The sequence below is a fragment of the Salvelinus sp. IW2-2015 genome, linkage group LG22, assembly GCF_002910315.2.
Source record: "Salvelinus sp. IW2-2015 linkage group LG22, ASM291031v2, whole genome shotgun sequence".
NCBI classification, from domain to species: domain Eukaryota; kingdom Metazoa; phylum Chordata; class Actinopteri; order Salmoniformes; family Salmonidae; genus Salvelinus; species Salvelinus sp. IW2-2015.
Genome location: NC_036862.1, coordinates 36879953 through 36887921, shown reverse-complemented (window position 1 = coordinate 36887921; position 7969 = coordinate 36879953). Strand labels below are relative to the sequence as shown.

The 7969-nt window shown below is 42.3% G+C and overlaps 1 pseudogene; it reads right to left on the bottom strand.

Moving 5' to 3' along the window:
* The window catches only part of LOC111982750 (olfactory receptor 4F17-like), an 11005-nt pseudogene extending 4734 nt beyond the window's left edge, over positions 1 to 6271 (bottom strand).
* Positions 6272 to 7969: the final 1698 nt, after the last annotated feature.

The window sequence follows — 7969 nt, the reverse complement described above, 5'->3', positions numbered from 1 at the left end:
ATGTACTTTGACGTGAAGCGGTCAAATTGCAAACCTACTTTTAGTTTTTGACCTTTTAATCCCAGAAAAATGGCATAACTCAAAAAGCGCCGAGGCCTCGACGCCATCTCGTTCGGGCCAACTGCCCTTTACTCCAAACCTACGCTCGCCGAGTTTCGTCTTCGAAATATTTTCCGTTTAGGAGAAAAGGCCGCGCTCGTTTGCCCCGTGTTCGTGCGCCTGCAATATGATTTATTTTCCCTCTTGGTGAGAATTTTTCGAGAATGCGGAGTCCAAGTCAAAAATTTGTTATTTATAAAACGGTGACCGAACGTCCGAAACGATTTCTTCGATGACTTCCCGAAAGAGCTCCCCCCCGCCCTCGGCCCGACGCCGTCCGCGATTTCTAAAACGCAGTCGGACGTCTAGTAAGGACCGTACATTCCCAATGGGAGAACCTTCACCGATCATACGGCTCCCGTACCAGGTGTTCCTTAAGGTATTTGAGCGTCTCCTGGTCAGGCACCGTGTTATGCGGTGGAGCGCACGGTGTCTCCAGTACGCGTTCTTAGCCAGTGCGCTACATTCCAGCTCCCCGCATCTGCCGGGCTAGGGTGAGCATCCAGCCAGGAAGGGTTCTGCCAGCCCTGCTCTCCAGACCTCCAGTGCGCCTCCTCGGCCCAGTATATCCTGCGCCGGCTCTGCGCACTGTGTCTCCGGTACGTCTGCACAGCCCAGTGCGTCCTGTGCCAGCGCCCCGCATTTGCAGGGAAGAAAACCACCCAGCCAGTACGGGTTGTGCAGGCTCTAAGCTTGAGACCTCCAGTGCCCTCCACGGCCCAGTTTATCCGGTGCCTCAGCCAAGGAAAAAGCCTCCTGTCTCCTCACTCCAGTGATGATCCATGGCAAGAAGCCTCCAGTGATGATCCATGGCACAAAGCCTCCAGTGATGAGCCATGGCAAGAAGCCTCCAGTGATGATCCAGTCCGGAGCCTCCAGAGACGGCCTCCAGTCCGGAGCCTCCAGCGATGGTCCCCAGTCCGGAGCATCGAGCGACGGTCCCCAGTCCGCGGCTTGCACGAGGGTCCCCAGTCCAGGGCCCGCAGCGAGGGTTCCCAGTCCGGGGCCGCGACGAGGGTCCCCAGTCCGGGGCCCGCGACGAGGGTCCCCAGTCCGGGGTCGGCAATGAGTGTCCCCGCACCAGAGGCGTCACCAAAGTGGGGTGAGCCAGAGGTGGAGCGGGTCTACGTCCCGCACCAGCAGCCACCGCGGATAGATGCCCACCCAGACCCTCCTCTACAGGTTAGGTTTTGCGGCCGGAGTCCGCGACCTTTGGGGGGGGGGGGGTACTGTCACGCCCTGACCTTAGAGAGCCTTTTTTATGTCTCTATTTGGTTGGTCAGGTGTGATTTGGGTGGGCATTCTATGTTCTTTATTTCTATGATTGTGTTTCTATGTTTTGCCGGGAATGATTCTCAATCTGGGGACAGCTGTCTATTGTTGTCTCTGATTGGGAATCATACTTAGGCAGCATGTTTGCCACTTAGGTTGTGGGATGTTGTTTTTGTTAGCCTTCAGAACGTGACGTTCGTTGTTCTTTTGTTATTTTGTTTGGTGTTCGGTTTTAATGAAGAAGCATGAACACGTACCACGCTGCACCTTGGTCTTCTTCCGACGATCCTTACACTTCCCTTCTGACCTTCTCCTCCAATGGGTTTTGAGAAGGAGACGAGGGAGAGGAGCGAGGACGCGAGAAGTATGAGACCTTCCCGAAGACATCAAACTATGAGAGACATTTAAAGCAATTTGATGACTCCTATGACGAAGGCCATCCTGTGATATCTTTGATCATGGTTATACAGTCTGTGTTGAAGAATGACTGCACATTTTAAGATGCATAGGCACCCCCTCATTTCATATTATTTGGTGCCTATCTTTCCTATTTATCGGATTACAGTTAAAGATCGATCAACACCACAGATGGCGTGAGACATGGACTCATCTTGAAATTAGACTTTTATTGATCTGTGAAAATGTGTCTACACACGAATATCGCTCTGTTCCACTATTGTTTCACTTCACTGATTGTGGATTAGAGGGTTCCTACAACCTCAAATATGAAGAAAATGACCAACTCTGCCACAAACGTGTTCAAACATTTTCTGCTAGGTTCAGACCTCTTGGTATTTGTATTTATTATGGATCCCCATTAGCTGCTGCCAAGGTTCCTCGATGCTTGGACAGAAGGTTGTCGACTTCGAAATCGTAGGAGTAGTTACTACCGCTGCAGACACCCCCAGCGACKAAGGTGCAGGAAGATCAGGCTCCAGGACGGCGAAACTATTYGTTGTTTGTAACCAAGCAAGTGATCAGAATCTTCACATAGGAAACAATCTGAACAGATACACTTATAATCTGCATGGCTGCTGTGTTAAACAGGCCTATGACATTATTTAGTATTACCACAGGTAAGTTTAAGAAGGGAAGGGCTGTCACAAAACACATTCATTATGGTGGATCTCCACCGGGGCAGCTTTATCTGCAGAGAGAACAGTAGTAAGATCAAGAGGAAGTCAAGACCCCATACCAGTAAAATAATGAGCAGCACATTCCTGGGTGTGATAATAGTATTGTACCTTATGGCAACATAACGATCAAAGGCCATAGCCGCAAGAATAAAGACAGCCACACTTCCATACATGTGGAGCAAGAACCCCTGAATATCACAGAGAGGATAAAAGACTGTCCAAGTCACAATGTCTGACAGCACCTTTGGGAGCATTGCAGTGAATCTTATCAGATCATTGAGAGGAAGACTGAATAGAATAAAATACATTGGTTTGTGTATAAAAAAATAAGTAAAATATAATACTCTCTGTATAATACTCTCTGTTACAAGTGAGGATGTCTCTTTTTAACTTTTACCGTCTTATAAAGGCCCCATCTAGTAATCAATCTGTTTACCTTTATTCGCCTAATACAGTTCATTGTGGCTATTTTGTTAATCATAACACTTCCATGATTACATCAGTTAGCAGAGACTTTCATCTTGGTGTGAAAAACACGTATTAATGAGCCCCGTAGAGAGTTGATTAAATAMTGTCTTATTGAGTGTATCTTGTTGTAATTAATCCATCGGGACTGCAGAAACAGTTATTAGAGTATTCACCTCTYGCTAATGAAGCATGTTGATAAAAATACCCCCGAGACACCACAARTTCAAGTTAGGCCTCTGCCTTATAGTTAGGTGACATTGCACATATTTGAATGACATAAATCAKGTAGATGATATCTCAAATGTCCAATGCATTTCAATAGAAGGGAGAAATATATCTATCTATCATAACGTTGCCTTCTTCTCCAAGCCTCTAGCCCAAGCAAGCTCTAGCCTGAGTATGCATGTTGATGCTCTATCAGAACACATATCAAATCACATGTTATAAATTCATATTGTATCTAGTCATATCTATAACTCCTTCCTTCCTGTTGTGTCAGAACGTCCACAGTAAGAAACATTTATTAAGTATCTATTAAAATAGGGAGGGGATAAGGGAATATGTGGACACTGACCTATGGGATTACAATGGGGACAAGCGGGCCTCTTTACCAAAGTGGCGTATAGAACTGGGGAATGGTCAGAAGGGATAGGTTAATCGTTCCACCCAGGAGAGATAGCCCTTTTGGACAGGGAGGTAGTTAATTACTTTTAGAGTGGTGTGTATTGTTGTGAATTGTTAGATACTACTGCACTGTTGGAGCTAGAAACACAAGCATTTCGCTACACCCACAATAACATCTGCTAAATATGTGTATGTGACCAATAACATTTTATTTAATCTTATTTAATTGAATCGAGCTCTGGTCATTGTTAGTTGATGAAGGGTTAGGGCGAGGCCACCCCTCTCGTGACTGGAGGAGTACTGTAGGATCCTGAGGGATGGAAGACTCACTTTACGCACTGCTAGCCGTCCGTCACAAACCCACTGAATTGGTGGGGAATTAGGTCTTTAAAAACATATAAAAACAGAAAAGATTTACACCCCTTGACTTTTTCCACATTTTGTTGTGTTACAGCCTGAATTTAAAGTGGWTTAAATGTAGATTTTTTTGTCACTGACCTCCACACAATACCCCATAATGTCAAYGTGGAATAATGTTTTTCAGAAATGTAAAAAATKWATGAAAGCTGAAATGTTTTGAGTCAATATGTATTCAACCCCTCTGTTATGACAAGTTCAGTACAGTAGTAACTATGTYATTAACAAGTTAAATAATAAGTTGTATGGACTCACACTCGGTGCAATAACAGTGTTTAACATGCTTTTTGAATGACTACCTCATCTCTGTACCCCACATATACAATTATCTGTAAGATCCGTCAGTGAATTTCAAATACAGATTCAACCACAAAGACCAGGGAGGTTTTCCAATGCCTCACAAAGAAGGGCACCTATTGATAAAAATGTATAAAAATAAAACACTAAATATCCCTTTGAGCATGKTGAAGTTATTACACTTTGGATGGTGTATCAATACACCCGTTTACTACAAAGATAGAGACGTCCTTCCTAACTCAGTTAACGGGAGGAAGGAAACCGCTCAGGGATTTCACCATGAGGCAAAGTAATGCTGCAATAAATGTGGCAAAGCAATTAACATTTTGTCCTTTATACAAAGTGTTGCATTTGGGGCAAATCAAACACAACACATTACTGAGTACAACTCACCATATTTTCAAGCATAGTTGTCCTTGCATTATGTTATGGGTATGCTTGTAATCGTTAAGGACAAGGGAGTTTTTCAGGAATTATTTTTTACAGAATGGAGCTAAGCAYAGGCAAAATCCTAGAGGAAAACCTGGTTCAGTCTGCTTTCCACCAGACACTGGGTGTCACGTTCTGACCTTAGTTATTTTGTATTTTCTTTGTTTAAGTATGGTCAGGGCGTGAGTTGGGTGGGTTATCTTTGTTTTGTGTTTCTATGTTGGGTTTTTCGTTTGGCCTGATATGGTTCTCAATCAGAGGCAGGTGTTAGACATTGTCTCTGATTGGGAACCATATTTAGGTAGCCTGTTTTCTGTGGTGTTTTGTGGGTGGTTGTCTTCCGTGTCTGTTTGTTCACGTTACGGGACTGTTTCGGTTTTCTATTCTATTCACTTTGTTATTTTTGTATTGTTGTCGTGTTCAGGATTATTAAATATAATGGACACTTACCACGCTGCRCATTGGTCCGAMCTTTCTTACTCCTCGTCAGATGAGGAGGACGAATTCCGTTACACTGGGAGATTAATTTTGAAAATGTATATCGGCCAAATGTTTCGAAATCACTTAGAGACTGACACAGAAATTCCCAGTTGTAATCACTGTCAAAGGTGCTTCTACAAAGTATTGACTCAGGGGTGTGAATACATATGTAAATKAGATATTTATTTTGATTTGCAAACATTCCTAAAAACATGTTTTCACTTTGTCATCATGGGGTATTGTGTGTAGATGGGTGAGCAAAAAAAAWTATTTAATTAATGTTGAATTCAGGCTGTAACACAACACAATGTGGAAGGGGTATGAATACTTTCTGAAGGCACTGTACAAAACATTGCTTTATTAGGGTATTATTGATAAGATATCATGTTACAGGTGACAATGTTCTGATCTTTTACAGAACCATATTCGCTAAAGTATMATTTCTACCTGAGAAGAGGATAAAAAGCCTTCAGTCATGCTCTAAATCAAACATTAYTAACATTTTTCAGGAGATTTCTTAATATTTGAATTTTTGAAAACATGAATGCAACTAGATGTAAGGTCTTGTTAATTATTCTAAAGGACTATCTGCTTTAATAACAGGGTTAAGAATTTGACTTTACAGTCCTCTTTAGTTTAATTGCAGTAAGTTGAGTCCCCGACTAAGTCCCACTGCAAAATGTATACAGTACCAGTCAAAAGTTTGGACACACCTACTAATTATAACTAATGGTTATACTTCATTTTTTACTATTTTCTACATTGTAGAATAATAGTGAAGACATCAAATGAAATAACACATATGGAATCATACAGTAACCAAAAAAGTGTTAAACAAATCAAAATAGATTTTAGATTTTAGATTCTTCAAAGTAGCCACCCTTTGCCTTGATGACAGCTCTAATGTTTCTTGGCCCAAACATTTGTTAAGCATTTATTTGATCTGCAATCTGAGGTGCAGTAAACTCTAATCAACTTATTGTCTGCAGCAGAGGTAACTCCGGGCCTTCCTTTCCTGTGGAGGTACTCATGACAGCCAGTTTCATCATGGCGCTTGATGGTTTTTGCAACTGCACTTGAAGAAACATACTTTTTTTGGGACATTTTCCTGATTGACTGAACTTCMTGTCTCAAAGAGTCTTTTCTCTTTGCWTATTTGAGCTGTTCTTGCCATAATATRGACTTGGTATTTTACCAAATAGGGCTATCTTCTGTATACCACCCCTACCTTGTCACAACTCAACTGATTGGCTCAAACACATTAAGAAGGAAAGAAATTCCACAAAATGACTTTTAAAAAGGCACACCTGTTAATTGAGGCTGGTTGGAAATACTGCCAAATTCTCTAAAATGACGTTGGAGCTGTCTTATGGTAGAGAAATTGTGTGCGTTATCCAAACTTTGTTTTAATAAAACAAGGGTGCTCAAACTTTTGGGCCTTTTGGGCCAAAATATGATCTGAGCGTTAGGTTGCGAGCCGAACAAATAGATAGTGTGTTTAGAAATCTACAAGGTAAACAATTGCTTTTTCGGGTATTTAAACATTAGCTTTTTACACTGACAAAAATATATACGCAATTGAAGTGTTGGTCCATGTTTCATGAGCTAAAATGAAAAATACCATAAATGTTCCATATGCACAAAAAGCATATTGGAACGATGTTGTGCACAAATTTGTTTACATTCCTGTTAGTGAGGATTTCTCCTTTGCCAACTGTCACGTTCCTGACCTGTTTTCCGTTGTTTTTGAACTTTGTTTAGTTGGTCAGGACGTGAGCTGGGTGGGTAGTCTATGTTATGTGTTTCTATGTTGGGTTAAATGTGTTGCCTGATATGGTTCTCAATTAGGGGCAGGTGTTTGACGTTTCCTCTGATTGAGAACCATATTAAGGTAGGCTGTTCTCACTGTTTGTTTGTGGGTGATTGTTCCTGTGTCTGTGTCTACCACACGGGACTGTTTCGTTTGTTCGTTTGTTTGGCTAGTCTTTCCTGTTCGTGCGTTCTTCGTGTCTATGTAAGTTCTCAAGTTCAGGTCTGTCTACGTTGTTTTTGTTCATTTCAAGTGTTCTTCGTATGTTCGTCTTTGCTTTATTTAAATAAATTCATTTATGTCTTCATACAACGCTGCGTTTTGGTCCGATCCCTACTTCTCCTCTTCAGACGAAGAGGAGGAAAGCAAACGTTACACCAACATAATCCATCCACTTGACAGGTGTGGCATATCAAGAAGCTGATTAAACAGCATGATCATTAGTCAGGTGCAGCTTGTACTGGGACAATAAAAGGCCACTCTAAAATGTGCAGTTTTGTCACACAATGCAATTCACAAAAGTCTCACGTTTTGAGGGTGTGTGCAATTGGCATGCTGTCTGCAGGAATCAAATCAAGTTTATTTTATATAGCCCTCGTACATCAGCTAATATCTCGAAGTGCTGTACAGAAACCCAGCCTAAAACCCAAACAGCAAGCAATGCAGGTGTAGAAGCACGGTGGCTAGGAAAAACTCCCTAGAAAGGCCAAAACCTAGGAAGAAACCTAGAGAGGAACAGGCTATGAGGGGTGGCCAGTCCTCTTCTGGCTGTGCCGGGTGGAGATTTATACAGAACATGGCCAAGATGTTCAAATGTTCATAAATGACCAGCATGGTCAAATAATAATAATCCAAGTAGTTATCGAGGGTGTAGCAAGTCAGCACCTCAGCACCTCAGGAATGTCCACCAGACCTGTTGCCAGAGAATTTAATGTTA